This window comes from Bos taurus, chromosome 26 (assembly GCF_002263795.3).
Source record: "Bos taurus isolate L1 Dominette 01449 registration number 42190680 breed Hereford chromosome 26, ARS-UCD2.0, whole genome shotgun sequence".
Classification (NCBI taxonomy): Eukaryota; Metazoa; Chordata; class Mammalia; order Artiodactyla; family Bovidae; genus Bos; species Bos taurus.
In genome coordinates, this window is record NC_037353.1 from 31,611,069 (window position 1) to 31,631,012 (window position 19,944).

Sequence of the window (19,944 nt, forward strand, 5' to 3'; positions counted from 1 at the left end):
GGTCATGTGTGTTGCTGGAGGGAGTGGGGAGCTGTTTGCGTATATTTTGCAGGAAGCTCACTCTGGAATCTGAATAGAGATTGAACCATTCTGGAGTGTATAGTGGGCTGTGCTGGGCACAGCCTATTGGACCCCTGTGTTAGACAACTGACCTTTTATTTTAAAGGTTTAATGGCTACAGCCTGGACAGGTGGGAGTGGGGAATTTAAGTTAATCCTTCAAATAGGGGCTAGCACAAGTGCCATCATTCCTCTCTTCATGCCATTGTCTGTGTCCATCACAGGCATTGCTAATCAACCACAGCATCATCCTCATGCTACAATCGAAGAAACAGAAAGGGATGGAAATGTGGGCCCAGGACCCACCAAGTTAGGAAGCAATGGAGCCAGGCCTGGTGTCCGCAACCAGACAGATGCGACGAGCTTGAGGTTCAGACAAACACGGGTGTGTATCCAGGTTTTTCCATTTGTTGCTCGAATGTCTGCACTGTCACTAATCTTCTCTGAGCCTCAGTTTCCTCATCTGTAAGATGGGAATCATACTATCCCTTCACAGGCTGGGTGGAATGGGATAATGAGTGCTGTGTGTGAGTTCAGCACCAGGTATGTATTGAGTGCACAGTGAATGGTAACTATCAGAAATATTAATAATACTATTATTTCTCATAGCTAATATACCATCTCTCTATATATTTCCCAACCTTCCACCCTCCTCTTTACCTTAGCATCCCCATCTTTTCTGTCTTTCAACATGCTGTCAAGGAGGCTGGCTGGGAACTACTAATTCTTTAAAGAGTCATGACACGGACAGACATAGCCCTGCTGTAGATGTCTCTGGTTTGTTCTAGATGAGCCAAGAAACATCGTCTGTCCTTTTGGCAGTGAACGGCAATGAAGAAAAGCGGCTGCAATGACCAGGGTCTGACCTGGTGTCATCAAGATAATTACTGTCATTTGTGGGTCTGTGGTGCCAAGGGAATTCTCCTGGGACCTTACCAGTATTGATATGTGACCAGCCAGGAAGCTGCCTGGAGCCCCATCTGTAGGAAATACAAGAATCCCACTGGAAATTTAATGTGATGAACATTTAATGGAGTTGCTTTCAGGACAAGTCCTGTGATTTTTCGGAGATTTGGGGTAGGTTGTTTGGGATGCTGGATGGCCTCTCAGTGTGTGCCGAGAACACAGATGGTCCCTAGACAGGGTGGAGACACCTCTCTGATGAGCTTTCAGTTTACTGGGTAGTTTTGGGGCCAGAACTGAATGGTTCAGGGCATTGGAGGAAAGGCTGAGGATCACCATCCCAGGTCCTCTCTAATTTCCTCTGAATTCAGGAAGAACTAGTTTTTAAGGAGTACCTAATGATTTGCCAACCTGGGGTCAGCTCTATTTGGTACCTGCCAGGGCAGCGCAGGCCTTGGGCTTCAAGGTACAGCTGCTGTGGGCGTCATAGAGGGCTCTCCATGGAAACCTGGGGACCCCCTCTCCATGTGGTACAGTGGCCTTTTTGTCATGAGTCTGGGCAGGAGCAGGAAGGCTGGAAAGAGAGAAAAGTGGGAGGCACTGGGCATGTGACTCTCCTGCTTTTGTGTCGTTCGTGAGCGTGGCCAGTCCCAGCCTATATCAGGCAGATGGTACAGGAATTTCCCAACTGTATGCCCAGCTGTAGGGTCTGATCCAGTCACACTGAGAGGAAGAGGGACCCCAGCAGGCATTCAGGGAACCCAGGAAGGGAGTGTTGGGCAGTGAGCATGTGCAATGAAGCCCACTGACCCAGAGGCCAAGGCTGGAGGGAGACCGACCCAGCTGCCCCCAGTCCCAGTCCTACATGATCTGCTCATCACTTTATGGGCCTGTGGGGTGACCACGGATGGGAGGGTTGACCCAGCACAGCTCCTAGTCACCTCCTCTGTGAAGTCTTCCCTGATTCCTCCAGACAGACTCAGCTTCTCCATCATCTGCTCCCCACAGCCTGGTGTTCAGTTCCCTGTTACAGACAGCTCAGGATACAGCAGCTGTTCCCTTATGAGTCCGTCAGGCTCCACGGAGTGGGGACGGTTAGGTGACTCTGCAGTGTGGCCGGGTCCCTGGCTCACGGAAAAGTCTGGGTGAAGGTTTATGGGGGTGAATTCTGACATGATGATGAAGGAACTCCAGGCTGTGTTGCAAAGTGACTTGAGTTTCTAGTCCTATTGGTTCCAAACTGCCAAGGACAGGCCTTAAATCACCTTTGTTGTAATGAGAGAAAGGGGGAACAGCAATGATTAAATGTGCTTGGTAAGATGCCCTCTAGTTCGGGTTTGGAAGAAAAGAGGGATGGCTGAGATAAAACAGGGCTGGTTTCCCGCCTTCACATCACAGCGGAGCTAGCCTGCTGGGCAGGGCCGTGTCTCTAGTCCTCCCTTGGTGAGCCGGGGGCTGGCAAGATGGCATGGATGGAGAGGGGCACGGGGTGTGGCCGTGTGATTGAGGCTGAGGGGCCATTGCCACTGGGGGACATGGAAGATGGCATCCTAGGGGCCGGGGAGCCTGAACCCAGCTGAGGCTTGAGGGAAGAAGGGTAGGCTTATCAGGTGGGGCTGCAGTTCCAGGTGAGGAACAGCATGTGTGGGGGCCGGGGCTGTGTGTGCAAAAGGCCAGGACACCTGGAGCTCTGCACAGGGTTGGGAGTGCTCCACCGCGTCCCTCCTCAGCCAGACGCCAGCTCTGCGAGGCTGAGCCCTAGCCTGCGCAGGGCTTGGCCACCATCGGGGAAGCAATGTGGGGAGTGTGCCGATGCACTCTTTCTCCTTTCTTGGGGAGCTTCTACACTTAACGTGTGTCTGTGCGGCATGTGGTGTCTTTTGGAGCTGAGTGGGCTCTGGGCCCACTTCATTCTCACACCCAGCTTTTCCTACTTCCTGGAATGACAGGGAGAGAGAGCAACTCCCCCCGAAGCTACAGTCCCATCCCATCTTGGAGCACGGCAGGCGGACTTGGAGGACTGCAGCTAGCAAGGGAGGGGGTCCACAGGCCCCTCGGAGCTGAGCAGGAGTAGAGAAACAGCTCAGGCACCATGAGTGTTTCTGGAGCCCTCCTTCACCTGCCTCCATACGACTGGGCTGGCTGACACCTCATGGGGCCTGGTCTGGCCCTCATGGCTTCTCCCCCAAAGAGACGCAGTGAGAATTTCACTTATGTCATGGTCACCATCATCCTCTACTGATTTCAATGGAAGCCCTGCTGGGCACCCAGCATCATGCCCTGGCTTTTATCCTCAGGCCTCTGCTCCAACTTCTCAGGGCTTAGGAAAGAGATGGGACCAACAGAGCTGGTCAACCAATGCACAGTTTTAATACCACCACCCAAGGGTCTGGGAAGCAGATACATCCTCAGAAAGTCATACAAAATGAGTTTCATCATAACAGTGTTGTTGTTCAGTCGCTTAGTTGCATCTGACTCTTTGTGACTGTAGCCCACAGGCTCCTCTGTCCATGGGATTTCCCAGGCAAGAGCACTGGAATAGGTTGCCATTTTCTTCTCCAGAAGATTTTCCTAGGGATTGAATCCACATCTCCTGCATTGGCAGGCAGATTCTTTACAGCTGAGCCACTGCTCCTGCTGCTGCTAAGTCACTTCAGTCGTGTCCAACTCTGTGCGACCCCATAGATGGCAGCCCACGAGGCTCCCCCGTCCCTGGGATTCTCCAGGCAAGAACACTGGAGTAGGTTGCCATTTCCTTCTCCAATGCATGAAAGTGAAAAGTGAAAGTGAAGTCGCTCAGTCGTGTCCGACTCTTAGCGACCCCATGGACTGTGGCCCACCAGGCTCCTCCATCCATGGGATTTTCCAGGCAAGAGTGCTGGAGTGGGGTGCCACTGCCTTCTCTGAGCTGAGCCACTAGGGAAGCCTATAAACAGTGTTGGGCCTGACTCAAATGTTTACATGCCCTGTTCCCCCAATTTATGCCTCCAAGCGGTGCTGTCCAGTAGAAATAGTGTGAGCTACAAACATGATTTAACATATTCTAGTAGCCACATTGGAGAAGGCAATGGCACCCCACTCCAGTACTCTTGCCTGGGAAATCCCATGGACGGAGGAACTTGGTGGGCTACAGCCCATGGGGTCACAAAGAGTTGGACACAATTTGGCAACTGAACAACAACAATTCATACCTAAGTATTTTTAAGTAATAGATGGTTGGATGGCATCACCAACCCAATGGACATGAGTCTGAGCAAACTCCGGGAGAGAGTGAAGGACAGGGAAGCCTGGGGTGCTGCAGTTCATGGGGTTGCAGAGTTGGACACAACTTAGTGACTGAACAACAACAACAAAACAGGTGATATAAGGGGGTCGTAGCTCAACCCTGACTTCCCACATGGGGAAACTGAGCCTCAGGAGGTGGGAGCACCTTGCCCAAGGTCACACAGCCACTAATTCGGATGCCAGGATCGGAACTCAGGGCTCCACCAGCCCAGAGTCTAGGCCTCTGCCCCATCCAGCTTTTCTGGGAAAAGACTCAAAGTTCTCAGGATCCTCTCTCTGGAACAGCCTCAACAGTGTTCAGTGAGGGTGCTGGCTTGTCCCAGGGCCTAAAGGAACTGGCGGGAAGGCACCAGGAGCCAGACCCTGGAGTCAGCTCTGCCACTTCCAGCTGTGTGACCTTGGGCTGGTGACTGCACTTCCTGAGCCTCAGGTTTCCCTTCTGGGCAGTGAGAGTGATAATTCCAACATTGCACAGTGTGTAAGGAGAGCTTAATTCAGGGCCCAGCACTTAACTATACATGTAACAACTTTTGCCGTCATTGTAAGGAATGGAACACCCACCCAGCTTGAAAGGTTTAATCGTGAAAGGTGATGTTTGGCTCATGTAACCAGAAAGTCTGGAGGTGGGCTAGTCACAGGACAGGTTGATCCAGGGCCTCGATGATGTCACCAGGGACCCAGGTTCTTTCCATGTATGTCTGATGCACTGTGACTGCTGGCTGCCTGAGGGGCTCATAGCCCCAAGCGAGAGTCTCAGGGATTCCTCTGATTGGATGGGCTTTGGTCGTATGGGCTTTGGTCACGTGGGACCGATGACTTTGGCCAGGGGATGGAATGTTCTGAATGGCTGAGCCCAGCTCAGACCTACTCTTGGGGCTATAGGTTTCAATTCTTCCAAAGCACATGGTATTTATATATATAGGGTGGCTATCCAGTGTCAATCTGGGTCTGGTTGGAAAAGAGGGCTGGGAGATGAGTGGGAAACCAGTAAACACTCTTAATGGTTTTTCTTTTCCTTTTCCTCCACCCCAGCAAGTATAAGGAAAGCTCCCTCCGTGACATCCCTGCTACCCTTTGGTGGACCCAGGCACCAAGGTTTCTTCTCTGCCGCACAGACGGCCAGGGCTCACTCCTATTTTCTGTTGTTTTCATTTTTGGACACCCCACCACCTTCTGTGAGGTTTCTGCAGGAAGCCTCTCTACACTGTGACCTCACAGGTGGGCATCTAGGAATACTCTGTCTGCTGTGCTAATTGCCTTGTGGTGAACTGTGGTCATGACCTAAGGGCTTTTCTTCTCCCCATTTCACAGAAGAGGAAACTGAATCACAGAGAGGTTGGCAGTGAGCTCTGTTAGTCAAGGCTCATTTGATTAGTATCACCATGACCCAGGCCCTGTCATTAAGGGGCACTCGTGTGAGCGGCCTGCTGCTGGTGGGGGTGACGGGGCTCCCTAGAGCTGCTGAAGTGGGCAGGCTCCAGCCACACAGTTGATTCTTCCAGTTGAGGCCCACCTGTCAGTCCAATACTCCAAACCCCTCTCCTCCCAAGGAGGCAGGTGGAAAGAGAGTGGGAGGAAAGCAGACAGGATTGAGCTGATGAGTAAGTTTGGGAAATGACCTCCATCATTTCCTCTTGCCTGAATCTTCATTTTTCTTGGTCCTGCTAAGAGTTAGGGAAATGGCAGCTCCCCTCCCCCACCCACAGTAGGATGGGAGGGTCCCAGGCTGCCTGGGGCTGGGGAGGTGATTTGTCTAATTCTGGAGTTCCATATTAGGAGGTCCAGGTGCTTGAAGTTCTCAGCCAATATTCCCCCAAATCGCTTTCTCAGGCATCCAGAAGCCCCCAGGACAGTGGGACCATTGTGGAGCATAGTCCACATCTAGGTAAGAGAAGATGATGGACTTGGTATAGAGTTGCAGGTAAAGTATAAGATGCCCAGTTAAATTTGAATTTCAGATAAAAAATGAATAATTTTTTAGGATGACTATGTGCCCATTATAGTACAGGACATACTTATACTAGAAAAATTATTCATTGTTTACCTGAAGTTTAAATTTAACTGGGTGTCATGTATTTTTACTTGCTAAAAAGCACTTCATTTTATTTGGCAACCATAGTTTGGGTAGGCTCTGGATGTTCCTAAAGCAGGATGTGGGGATAGGAGAGGACGAGGGGTCCTTAAATCTCTTAGGAGGTCCTCAGCTGCCAGTAACAAAACTGTGAGCGGATGGACTTGGGCATAAGGACATTTATTACTGCCCATAAGGAGGAGTCCAGAGGCAGGGAGGAGTCCCCTGTGGCCCCTGAACTCCAGCTCTACTTGCTCTGAGTTTCTGTCAGCTCTGCCTCCAGAATGGTACTCCTCAGGATTACTGGATGAATACAGTATCTCCAGGTGCTACATCCATGTGATTGCCAACTGGTGGCTATGCTTACAGGCAAGGAAACCTTGCCCAGTGGCCTTCTAGCAGGCTTGCATCTCATTGGCCAGAATCATCCGTCTAAGCCCAAAGGACCACCATGATTGGCTGAAAGCAATCAGACCTGGCTCTTAGGGCGTGGCCTCTCCAAAAGCCTCTCGCAGAGGTGGGTACCTGCAGGAGTACTTGGGGTTCTGCAGGGTCTGATGTCACCCCCAGCTCCATGGAAGTGGGACAGCATGTGAGAGCTTCCAGGGCTGTCTCCTCCGGCTCTTGACCTCTGCAGATGGGTGTCCTTCTCTCCATGTCAGTGTTCCCCTGAGTACCCTGGGATCCCAGGGGCAAACCTCAGTGTCCCTGTGTTTCAGGGGCTCATGCCTGCTTTTCCTGTGACCCCCACTTCACCAGGAATGACCCATGTTCTCCCACAGTCTCTGTCCTCTCCCCTGGGAGCATCTTACTGGTCTGTGAGCACCTCTCTGACAGATGGGGTGCTAGTCCTGGATCCCCCTGAATCATCCCAGGAGACCTGAAAATCTGTGAGGGGTCCTGTGGCCCTGTCCACCACGGCCTCAGATGATGGGCACTGGAGCAGCCATCCCGCTGCCTCCTTCCCTCCACAGACTGAGTGCTCATCCTCCCCTTACAGCGGAGAGAGCCTGGCGCACAACAGATGCCTGACTGTTAACTGAGATGTGTGGGGTGGCCCAGCTCCATGAGCCCCGACCGGCTGGGGGTTAGTGTTCAAGACCACAGGGGCCTGTGGGCCTGTCTCTGTGGGTTGGTCAAGCGGTCAGTGGAGCCTGCTGGGGCCTGATGTGACAGGCACGTCCAACTCCCTTCTGGATTCACTGTGACAAGCCCCTGCTGAGGAGGCCCTTTAACAGAGGACAGGGAGGGCATCAAACAGAGAGATGCAAGAACATTCAGGCAAAAGCTGCTTGGGCCTGATAGAGATGGGAGCAAGTCCTCCTGGGAGGTCTCCACCCACTGGCCCCATGCCCCTTCCTGCACCCCCAACCCCTGTGCTGAAGGAGCTGTGACTCTGAAGCAGCTTCAGCTGCATGAGCCATAAAATGCAGAGGCCTTGTCTTCCCTGGGAAGTGGGGGGATGGGGATGCCCCCATCTCCCTGGCCTTGCTTCCTGCTGACCTAGGAGAGGGGGTACTAGGAGCCAGTTGCCTCTACCCCTGGAATCCACTGTAGGACAGACCTGGGAGCTGCTGAGTATTCCTGACAGAATCTAACTTGATTCAGTTTGATGGGCATTTAGTCAGAGCCTGCACTGTTCCAGGCTTCGGGGCCAGGGTATCTCCAGGGAGGTGTAACTCCCACATTTATTCAGTACAGCATGTCAAGGATCAGGCTAAGTGTTTTATATGCTTTAATGTCTTTTTAACCTCATAGCATCCCTGTGAGGCAGGTATTATCCTTATTCCCATTTTGCTTAGTCGCTTTGCTCAGTCGTGTTGGACTCTCTGCAGCCCCATGGACTCCCCTGCCCATGGAATTTTACAGGCAAGAATACTGGAGCAGGTTGCCATTTCCTACTCCAGGAGACCTTCTCCACCCTGGGATCAAACCCGTGTCTCTCACACCGCCTGCATTGGCAGCTGGATTCTTTACCCCTAGTGCCACCTGGGAAGCCCATTCCCATTTTACAGATGAAAAAAATGAGGTTCCAAGAGGTTTAGTTAACCTCACAAGTACACAGGTAGTGAGAAGCAGGGTCAGGACTTGAGGTTAGGCCTATCTACTTGACCCCTAAATCTGTCCTTGGCCTTGAGGGGTTCACTATCCCCATAGGAAGAACTTATGAGTGCCCATCTCCAAGGGGAAGGAGGACATGGAGTATTGTTCCTTCCTGTGTTGGGGCAAAGAGTCTCCCTAGATGGTCCAACACCCAACCCAGCAGCTGAGCCCAGGTATTCCCACCCCATTCTGTCCTCTTCATCCTCTTTCTCTTCTAGGCAGTCTTCTCTTGTATGGGGAAGGGGGTGGCAGGAGATAAAATATAAGGCTGAATGGAGCCACCTGTCTTTGGGGACGCATTGGTTTCTCTCTCAGGAAGCTGTGCTCGGCATGCAGAGAATTCTCAGCCCCTGTGCAAGAGGCAAGCAACACTGTGACCCGTGAGTCCTGGGGCATAACCAGAAGGTACAGAATGATGGGCAAGCTATTCCACAGCTGGTGACTGCCGGTTGGGCAGACCAGATCTCTGATGTGCCTGCCATTAACCCTTTGGTTGCTAGACATTCAGCCCTCCAGGGAAGCCTAAGGTAGGGGGCTGGGGCAGAGGGTACTGAGGGGACTGTCTCAACTGGTATACAGGGTGTTTCAACATCCAGCCAAGCAGCATGGCTGCCCGAGCATCCTGTCAGCACGGCACCCTTGGTCTGGGAGGCTCAGGAGGACAGCCTGTGGTTTCATGGGTTGGGGAGGGCTCTTTGGGCATGGCGGCTTCTCTGGCCGGCACTTGGACTGGTTTCTTTTTCCTGTTTGGCTCCCAAAGGGCCCGATAATGGAATTGAAGAAATCTGAATGAATCGTCTGATGTGTCATGACTAAGCCTGCAATGTGCCAAGTGTCCCCCAGGAGAGGCCCTTGGATAGCAGACTGGAGCACCACAATTACGCGTTGGAGACCATTTCCAGAGAGAGCCACCGACGTCAGTGGCTCTGAGTTCTAGAAGCTCTTGGAGGGTTTGAGGAATTGTCCCGTGGATTTGTGGCACCAGGCTCTCAGCGTGAGACTGAGGGGTGGTGGTGCAGCTCGCTAGTCCAGCTCTGGTGGTGGATGGATCTCCCAGTGCATGCAGCCTGCTTCACTTCTGGGCAGTTTTAATTACTCTCTAGTTCTTTTACTGATCCCATCTTGACCTCCCAGATCTGTGTCTTGCTCTTTGTTTAAGCTTCTGGAGCCTTGTAGGCTCATTCTCATTTCATTTCCACTGACACTCAAGTGTGTTCAGGGAGCCCTTAAGCATTTCTTGTTCTGCCTCCACTCCCCTTCTGCCTCCTTACCACATCTATTCTTCTCCAGGGAGAATATTCTCAATTTTATTGACTGTTCTTCTGGTGGTTTTATGGGTAGGTGCCTTTACCATCTGGATCAATGGATATGAGATTTATTAATATTTATATCTTACTTGACATGGACTCCTTAGAAATCTGGTACTCATATAGATGATGGTAGCCAAAAGCTTTTAATGGGCTTGAGCTCTGTGCCACTAATACTGCGTGTTCATTTTCTCTTTAATTATGTGTGTGTGTGTGTGTGTGTGTGTGTGTGTGTGTGTGTGCGTGCGCTAAGTTGCTTCAGTCCTGTCTGACTCTTTGCGACCCTATGGACTGTAGCCTGCCAGGCTCCTCTGTCCATGGTGCGATGACCTTTTAAATTTAAATTGATACTATTGGGCTGGCCAAAAAATTTGTTTGGGTTTTTCATAACATCTTACAGAAAAACCCAAATGAACTTTTTGGCCACCTGATAATATTACCCCCCACTTTATAGATGAGGATACTGAGATCTGGGCTTCCCAGGTGGTACTAGTGATAAAGAACCCACCTGCCAATTGCAGGACAAGGCTAAGAGACATGGGTCCGATCCCTGGGTCAGGAAGATCCCCTGGAGAAGGGCATGGCAACCCACTCCAGTATTCTTGTCTGGAGAATCCCGTGGACAGAGGAGCCTGGTGGGCTACAATCCATGGGGTGGCAAAGAGTCCGACATGACTGATGTGACCTAGCACACATGCATACTGAGACTCAGGCTGGGTAAGTACCTCCCTTAGTAATGTAGTCAATAAGAGGATACAGCTGGGACTGGACCCGACAAGTCTAACCCCAGGGCCTGAGCTCTTAACCCCTCCACCCTGTTTCTCAAATTGTGACCCTCCAACCACTGTGGGAAGTTCCTGGGGCCTTGTGAGAAATGCTGGGTCTCAGGCCCCCAACCAGGATCCCAGGTAATTCACATGCACATTTGAATTGGGACAGTCTGGTCTGAAAGCACATGGATCCCTTGGCTTCTACTGATGCTGCCTGAGACCACACTGGAGTTGGTGCTCACAGATCCCCTCTACTCCAGTTGACATTGTCCTCAGGCTCATCTCTGTCCTGTCTAGGTCCTTCTCTCAGGAAACACGATTTGTCAGAATGAAGATATTATGGTTAATATTATGTGTCAACTTAGCTAGGCCTTGGGACCCAGATATTTGACATTATTCTGTTTCTAAGATGATTTTTATAGGATGAAGTTATAATTTAAATCAATAGGCTTTGAGTAAAGCACATTCGCCTCAATAATATGGGTGAGCCTCATCCTTTCAGTGGAAGGCCTCAATAAAATAGAGCAACGACCTCCTTAATAGAAAAAGCCTGAAGAAGAGGAATTTCTGCCAGCAGACTGCCTTCAGACTCAAACTGCAGCTTCAGTCCTTCCCTGGATCTCTAGACTGCAGCCTGGCCTGTAGATTTTGGACTTGCCAGCCTCCATGGCTATGCGAGCCAGTTCCATGCAATCTCTATTTCTCTGGCTTAATCTCTCTCCTCCCGCTCAATACCCTACTGGTTCTATTTCTTGGTGAAATCTGGTTGATACAGATAGCTAAGGACTCACCAGGTAATTTTATTCTTTCACTGTCTAGTCCCTAAGTTGAACCAATAATTAAGGATCCCAACACCCTCCCTCCAAATCTTTGGGCTCCCCAGGCACTCTCTCCTTTTTCAACCCCAGCAGCCTTAGGCCAAGGAGTTTCCAGCACCGTCTCTCTGTACAGTACTGTCCTAGGGATCCTGGGAGATCTGTGAGAACAATGTTGTGGCATAAGAGGGGCCTTAGAGACACTTAGTCAAGTCACCAGCGTACATAGGAAAAGACTGAAGCCCAGAGGGGAGGGGGCTTCCCAAAAGCACATAGCTGTCACATTGCCAGGATGAGAACCCGGCTCTTTCGATTTCTAGGTCTGTCTGTTGAATTTCAGGAAGCAGATATCATAATCAAGCTGGATATTAAGGCGAATTCATGGAGTGGACTATTTACAAATGTATGGGCAGGGTTCAAGCACACTGAACAGGGTGATGAAAGACCCCAGATTAGTATCAGCAGAAAACTGTCACCACACCTGTGTCTGAAGGGTTCCAGGGAGAGCACAGTGATGGAAGCTGTAGCAAGCTACACAGAGGAGAGGGCTGCCAGCCAGCAGCTGTGGCCTTGGGTGGAGGAACACAGCCACTGCCAAGCTAAGACCATCAGGGAAGTTGCTGGGGAGATAAATCCCCCAGCCTCTCTCTCCTCCCAACTTCTGATCTCCTATGGGCTCAGACCACCTGGAAACCAGATATCAAGGAAACTGTTGATGCAGTCCACGGAGTTCGGTCTCCCGAGGTGAGAAGGCACTCATCCTTCAAAGCACGGACACTCTCCTCTGAAACACTCTCCTCTGAAACACTCTCCTCTGAAACACGATCCTGTTGTTCTTTGCTTTGGTCTGGTCTGTTCTGGCTGGCAGCAGGATGTGCTTCAGTCAACTCTCTGCTTCACATCCTTCACTGGGTGTGGTGTCCACTGGGAAATGACAAGTGATCCATTCAACCACTCATAATATATGAGAACTCACATTTGCCAAAACCTTTCATGTTTCATATGGTCTTCAAAACAACCTCACGTGGAAGGAACTTGTTATTCATGGTTTAGAGATAAGGAAGCCAGGTTCAGAGATGTTAAGTCACTTATCCAAAATCAGCAGCCTAAGATGACTCCAGAAGTTTATTTCACAACAGCAGCCTAAGATGACTCTGGAAGTTTATTTCACAAGCATTTATTGAGTGCTGGCCAACTCCAGGCCCTGTGTGAGGGGGTAGGGGTGCAGAGATGAGCCCAAGCTTGTCATCCAGGGGGTCTGGGCACAGATGGCAAATGTTGGCATGTTTCCCAATTTGCTGCCTCTGTCTTACCAAGTCAAAGCATTTTCTGAGTACCACTTTGGGGGTCCCCATGGTGGGCTTGCTTGTCGTTATCATTCCTGCCCTCCAGGAGCTTACAGTTTTCTTGAAGAGATGAGAAGTGTGTGTGGAAACAGTAACCAATGCCGTTAGCCAAGTCAGTGGTGCTGGAGAGGATGTAAAAATTCAAGAAGAGGTCTGCTGGCTCCAGCTGTGTGTGTGTGTGGGGGTGATCCATAGACGTGTCAGAAAGGAGGTGGGATTTCAGCTGTTTTCTGTGGGAAGAATGGTCCATGTTCAGCGAGGGAGATAGGGAACAGAATTTTAAGGAGGAACATCATAGCTGTGGTGGTAGGAAAGCAGAGAACTTGTTCTGGAGACACAGAGGCCAGTCCGGTGCAGCCCTGGGGAGGAGAGGAGAGTACCATGGGTCTTCCTACAAGAGAAAAGAGAGAGATGTTGAGTTATAGAAGAAAGCACTCAAGTGGCTGTTGTAGCAGGGAGAGATGAGATCGGGAAAGCGGGTGTTCGTGGAGGATCTTGTTCTCGAGACTGCTGGGTTTATCACTAGTGTCATCTGCTCTCAAAGTCTTGACTTCAGCATCAGGCTGTGCTGTCATAAGATTCCAGTTGGTTCCATGGTCTTCAGGATGTCTCTGACTCCCCTGGCAGTGGGGAAGGACACCCAGGAGCTGGGTCAGGTGGCATAAACACACACCCAGAGTCTGCGCAGTCGAGCCCCTGCTGACCCCTCTGACTCCACCTCCCATCACTGCTCCTGCCACTGCCCACTTGACTGACTTAGCCCTTGGCACACTGGCCTGTCCATCCATCCAGCACACGGATCTCTGTGCCACATGGCCTTGGCCCTTGCTATTCCCTCTGCCTGGAATGTTCTTCTTTTAGCCTGGCTCCTTCTGATCCTTCACTTCTGATTTCAAGTATCTCCTCTCAAAGTGGCCTTTCCTGAGCACTCCATCTAAAAGAGGGCTCTCTCTACCTCCTGGTTACTCTGTGACATCAGATTGTTGTTCATGACCTTCACAGTACTTCCTACCCTCTGCAACTTCCTCATTTATTATCTGTTTACCCCCTCTGTAAGATCTGTGAGGGCATGGACCTCCCAGAATATGCCTGACATGGTAGATACTCAGTTGACATTTATGGAATTGATGAATGAGCATGACTTCTTTTCAATCTGCTTTGACCTGATAAGAAAGTGTAAAGGGTGGACCTGCCTTGGTGGGGGGTGGGGTGGGGTGTCCTGTGGACCTCTTGGAATTATGGGAAAGCTTATATTGTTTTCTTTTCCCTGGGAAGTAGGTCGATGGTAATCCTTAGGGTTCTTCACCAAATACATCTTTGGCCCCTTTGAAGGGGAGGCGTTGCCTTGGGACTTGTTGTGGCCTTTGGAATGTGAATGGAGATGCTGTAGGTCACTTCCGGGCAGGTACTGGAAGTGCCAGGTGTGAGTTAGCCTGTGCCTTTCCTCCACCAGGATGGTCATGGATTTGTACATTGAGATGGTGTCTCTATCAGGCTGAGTCTCTGAATGACCACAACAAGAAGAGCTCTGCTGACCCACACTGGACATAGAACAGGAGCAGGAAGTTTACTTTGTTTGTGTTAAACCACAGAGATTGTGTTAGCACAGCACAGCCTTGCCCCTCCTAACTGCTGAAGAGCCTTTAGTTTTCATCAGGTTCTCAGAGGTGTCTATTAGCCAAGCAAGGTCCAGAATCACTGGCTCAGGGGTCAGCTGGAAGGGTATGGCATGCAGGGAAGGTTAAACACACGTTTACTACATACCCCATTATGTGCCAAATGCTTTGCTGAGTCCTTCACATGTATCATGGTGCTTAATTTCCAACAACCTGGGGAGGTAGCTAGCGTGAGTCCCATTCTATGGACCAAACTGGGACTCAGAGAGTTTAGAGCATTGGTACTCAAAGTGTGGTCTGCAGACCAGTAGCATCTACATTTCTAACAAGTAGTAGAGCTTGTTAGAAATGCAGAATTTCAGGTCCCTCTCCAGTCCCACTATATCAAAATCTGTGTTTTAATAATAGCTTACCAGGTGACTTGAGTGCATTTTAGAATTTGAGACAAATTTATCACATAGATTTGGGGGACTTGCTTGATATCCTCTAGCTAACAGCAGATATAGATAAGGGATCCAGGCAGCCATCATTCAAGAGGTGGGGGTGGCTCTACCCTCCACCCTCATGTTAGGAGAATGGGAACCAGGATGTGCAGAGCTTGGGTCAGGCATCTGAATCCCAGCTGGTATTCACTGGCTACCCTGGCAGGCACATCTTCAAATAGTTTGAGTGGTTGATGGTAAACAAAGCTATTTATTGATTTACAAAACTACCCAGATGCTGTCTAGGGTGTATGTTTCTTCTAGCTGTGAATTACTGAGTAAAGGCTGGTGGTGGACTGGGGGAGACATTGTCAGACACATTGTCCATGGTGGGGAAGTTTCATCCTTAGCACACAAACCGTGACTGGGGACCCAAGATAATTCCTTGATGATGGCAGGCACATGTCTTAAATCTCTGTATGTGACAGAGTTGGGATCCCTTGGCTTTGAGCTTGGTGCCTGTTTGGACCATGAAGTGTCCTGATTCTCTGGGACTGAATCCTTCAGAAGACCTCACATGGTGCCTGGGCTTGGGCTCTGCTTGCAGGAACTGCTCTGTTATCACATTATAGATGAGGAAATGACCAGGAAACCATGCCAGGAGAGAGATTGCCGCTCCCTGGGTCCATGGCCAGGGCTGGGCATCTGTGGAAGGCCGATTTCTGTGGCCCGTGGCCTCTGGCACCCTTGTCAGTTGGTGGCATTCATCTCTTTGGAGCTCCCATTGAGTTGCTGAGGAAATTGGAGCTCTTGGGTAGAGGAGTATAATTTGGCTTCTCTTGACTGAAATTATGAGATCATCAGCTTTTCTCCAGATATTTAGAGTTTCTGTGAAAAAGGCAGATCTCTGTCTTTTCGTTATGACCTGGTTATCTGCTCAGCTAAGTGAGAAATTTCATGTTACAGAGCGATCAATTAAGGCAACAAATATATATTTGGTACCTGCTGAGTGTTAAGGACTGGGAATACAAAAAAGTACTTTTGCCTTTGGTTAGGCTCTGGACTCGGAGAAGGCAATGGCACCCCACTCCAGCACTCTTGCCTGGAAAATCCCATGGACAGAGGAGCCTGGAAGGCTGCAGTCCATGGGGTCGATGAGGGTTGGACATGACTGAGCGACTTCACTTTCACTTTTCACTTTGATGCATTGGAGAAGAAAATGGCAACCCACCCCAGTGTTCTTGCCTGGAGAATCCCAGGGACGGGGGAGCCTGGTGGGCTGCCGTCTCTGGGGTCACACAGAGTCGGACACAACTGAAGTGACTTAGTAGCAGCAGCAGGCTCTGGACTAGTTCAGATGCAAAGGAGGAAGTTAATAGACAGGGGATGTGGGTGATTGAGGAGCCTGTGGAGTGGTCCTTGGGCCCACACAGGAGGAGATGACAGGGCCGGGCAGGGGCTTTGAGCACTGGCTGAGGACTCAGATCTGGGCTCCAGTTCTGGTCACCATGGCTCCCTCAGGCCCACATCTGTTAGACCCAGATAGCAGTGTACCGGGCAGTCGGGAGGGAAGAAGACCACTGCCAGTGATTGAACTCTCCTTATGAGCCAAATGTTGGAGTTAGGCACAAGCATTATTGAAATTTGGATCAGACTTAGGGGACGTTGGCGGGGAGGGCAAGGCCATCTGAGACTCATCTGTGAGTTGGGGCATGAGTTGCCAGAGGCCCCAGAGCCAGTTGGTGGCAGAACTGGCTCCAGCTCCTAGGCCTCTGGTCTCTTTCCGCGTTGACTGGGCACTTGCCCCATTTTCTCAAGCTGGGCTCGTTTTTGTTCTGATATGGAAATGTGGCTGTAGAGGGGCTGAATGTAGCAGAGAGGCGCACCCAGGACCCTGGCCAACTCCCTTCCCATAGATAAATGCAGCCCGAACCTCCATTTGGCAATCAGCAGAAAAACTAAAGCAGAGAGGCTCTCATCTCCCTTTCCCCCCCTCACCCCACTCTGACAGATTTATTTTGGAAAGCGACAGGAGGCTAATGGCATCACTTAATTTCCCTGATAATAAATTACCCCCAAGTGCAACAATTAAACGTTTCACAACATAGTTTCCTTCTGCAATAAGCTTCCTCACAGGCTCCTCTCGCTCTGACACTCCTCCTCCCTGCCCCGCCCTCATGGCCCCGCCCCACCCCGCCCCCTCTGGCCCTGCCTTTGCACCTTCTGGCCCCGCCTCCACCCGCCCCCTCCTGGCCCCGCCTCTGCCCCTTCTGGCCTGGCCTCTGCCCCTTCTGGCCTGGCCTCTGGCCTCTGGCCCCGCCTCTGCCCCTTCTGGCCTGGCCTCTGGCCCCGCCTCTGCCCCTTCTAGCCCCGCCTACACCCGCCCCCCTCCTGGCCCCGCCTCTGCCCCTTCTGGCCTGGCTTCTGACCTCTGGCCCCGCCTCTGCCCCTTCTGGCCTGGCGTCTCTGGTGAGTCATTTTTATTTCCGGGCTTCAGGATCCTGACCAGGAAACAGTAATGGCTGGAGGACCTGATGGAATTGTGGGAATGAAAAAAAAGTGTGATGAGGGAATCAACCAGATCAGGGTTTGAGTCACAGCTCTGCCACTTCCCAGCTCTGTGACTTGGGAAGGTCCTTTCCTTCCCAGTTGATTTTGCTTCTTCCTTGGTAGAGAAGCACAGCTTACAGGGTGTTTCTGAGGCTCAGAGCAGGGCCAAGCACATGGTAGGCCTTCTTCAGATAGAAACCGCTGTGTTGTTCTTAAATGAATATTGTGAGTCTAATTCTTTTTAACATGTCCTGTCCTGAACTGTTGGAAGGAGAGAGTCATAGACAAGAGAGAGACTGACTATGAGAGAGACTGAAAGAAAATAGAGGGAGAAAGAAAAGGGATGAGGTGGGTGCCCTGGACCATCTCAGGTCTGGGGAGGGTGAGCCGGGTTTTGTCAGAGGCACCCCAACCCTTATGACACACATCACAGCCAAGGGACTGCATCCTTGCCAATCTTTCTAGCCAGATGTCTGAGGCTTTACAGCGTACAGAAAGGGACCAGCTGGAGTTGGGAGGCCTGTCTTTACATCCTAGCAGCTCAGAAGCTGGGTGCACGTCTGTGTGTTAGCAGATTTGGAAGCAACGATGGCACTTTCCCCTGTGATGCATGATTAATGTACAGTCGACTGTGGAATGCACAGCTGTTGGGTATTTTCAAGGCAACTGACTCCATAAGAGCAAGAAAATACACGGGGCTTATACACTGCAAAGTCTGGCCCCAGTGTTAGTCACAGACAATAGGCAAGCGTCAGCCCTGCTCGCCCCCAGGCCTGGAGGTTGGAGATAGGGTATCTGGTGGTCCTTCCCTGGGAAGGAACCTTTTGCAAAACATCCTGTGTTCGGATGGTTTTCTCTTGTGTCACCCACGTGGCCTTGTTGGCTCAGTTTACTTGGTATCCAGGATGGACAAGACACATGAGCCTCGCACTCAAGTTCAATCTGGAGAGGCCTCAGTTGTGTTCCCATCTGTTCTAAGGACAGAGGCAGGGAAAAGTGGGGATTATGCAGAGGTCTCTACCTCTAATAAGGAAAATGATGAGGGCTCCGTCGAAAGTGAGTGAAATGCATGGCATGAATTGAGTCTAAAAATGTCACTTTTCAGGGGAGCTAAAAGGAGCTACACATTTGCTTTCTTGCACGGTCAGCCTATATCTTCGTATCTCAGTCCTATCACAAAGAAAGGATAAGAGTTTCTATTTCAGCTTGAAAATTAAAGGAGATAATGGCTGCCCAGCCTATAGCACAGGCTGGACCCGCTCTAAGTGCTTGAGGGCTGGCAGCTTCTCTGATGCTCTTGGGCGGGCTTATTCAGTCAGTTGAGTGGGTGCTGGGCACCTTGCCCTGAGCCCAAGGTTCCCCTTCAGTCCTTCCTTCCATGCTTCTGCCTGATTGCTTGTCAGAGAGGGCTGTGGCCTGAGCTGCCTGGGAGGGCTGAGAGAGGAGGAACACCTTGCCGTGGCGCCTTCTCTTCATAGAACCATCCACCCCCTCTCCCAGTTCCTTTTCTGCCTCCTTCAAGGATCAACGCCTTACCCTCTTGGGCCAAAGCCATTTTGGGGCACTCATCCTTTCTGCTTTTGGCCAGCAAAAACAAGGTTCCTCTAGGGCTCTGTCCCGGCTCATCTGGGAATGAGTTTCAGTCTGTTTTAAAAGACCAGCTTTGAGTTAATGGAATTTGGCTGGAACCTGGTGGTGGTGGTGGTGGTGGGAGTGGGGGTGGGCGGTGATCCAATAACCACAACACTGGCCTTGCCCTTGTTCAGGAAACCTATGGGATTAACTGGGTGGGAAGGCAGTGTTATTTACTCACCAAGCCCTCTGTTTGAAATGTGGCTCAGGTGAGAAACTTGAGAGGCTTGTGTGGCTGGAGCTGAACTGTTGAATATCATAGCAGAGCGTAATCAGTGCAATTTAGATCTGAAAAGGCCCCAGAGAGAACGCTGCCCAAGAGTCTCGGTTACAGGCTGGGGGACTTGCGCTTAGAGGCTTACAGAGTGAAGCACTGAGCCTTCACAGTTGGTTTTGCGTTTTGTAAGGTGAGTGCCTGATTTAAGCTTGGATTGTTCAGGCTTCCACTTGAAAGACGGCGCCCTCCAGTAAACATGTTGAGTAAACACACTGCCAGCCACAGTTTCCCAGGCCAGTTTCTTTGTTTCAGAGATCTTCGGTTGGTTTTGATGACTGCCTGGTGGTGCAGTTCTTTTCTCTTTGAGCTTTAATTCCCACTCTTATGTTTTAAATTCACTGATAAAGAGTAAGCCTATGAAACCCTAGGCCTCACCCTCAGCTCCAGTGAAAACAAAACCCCAGGCTCTTTCTCCCCCACCCCTGCCCAGAGAACCTTGCTGTGTGGCCTCAGGAGTGCTGTGTACCTTCTAGGACTTGTGAGTAACAAACACTATCTTTCAAAACTTCCTGATAGTTATTGCTGAGGGTGTCTTGCAGTCACAATTTGCACCACAAGGGGTGGTCCAGTCACAACATAAGTTCTGAACGGACCCTGGGTCCAGGTGAGTGCCTCCTGGCATTTCTAGCCTCACTACCTATAGGCTGTTGTTTCATTTCTCAGTCCTGTCTGACTCTTTGTGATCCCATGGACTGCAGCATGCCAGGCTTCCCTGTCCTTCACTGTCTCCCGGAGTTTGTTCAAACTCATGTCCATTGAGTTGGTCATGCCATCCAATCATCTCATCA

The 19,944-nt window shown here is 50.8% G+C and overlaps 1 long non-coding RNA gene across 1 annotated transcript in view; it reads left to right on the plus strand.

The window, feature by feature from the left end:
- The window catches only part of LOC112441478 (uncharacterized), a 30,143-nt gene extending 11,203 nt beyond the window's left edge, over positions 1–18,940 (plus strand). Inside the window, exon 5 of the long non-coding RNA XR_009493003.1 lies at positions 284–18,940. This is a non-coding gene — a long non-coding RNA (uncharacterized lncRNA). The remainder of the gene's footprint in view (positions 1–283) is intronic.
- Positions 18,941–19,944: the final 1,004 nt, after the last annotated feature.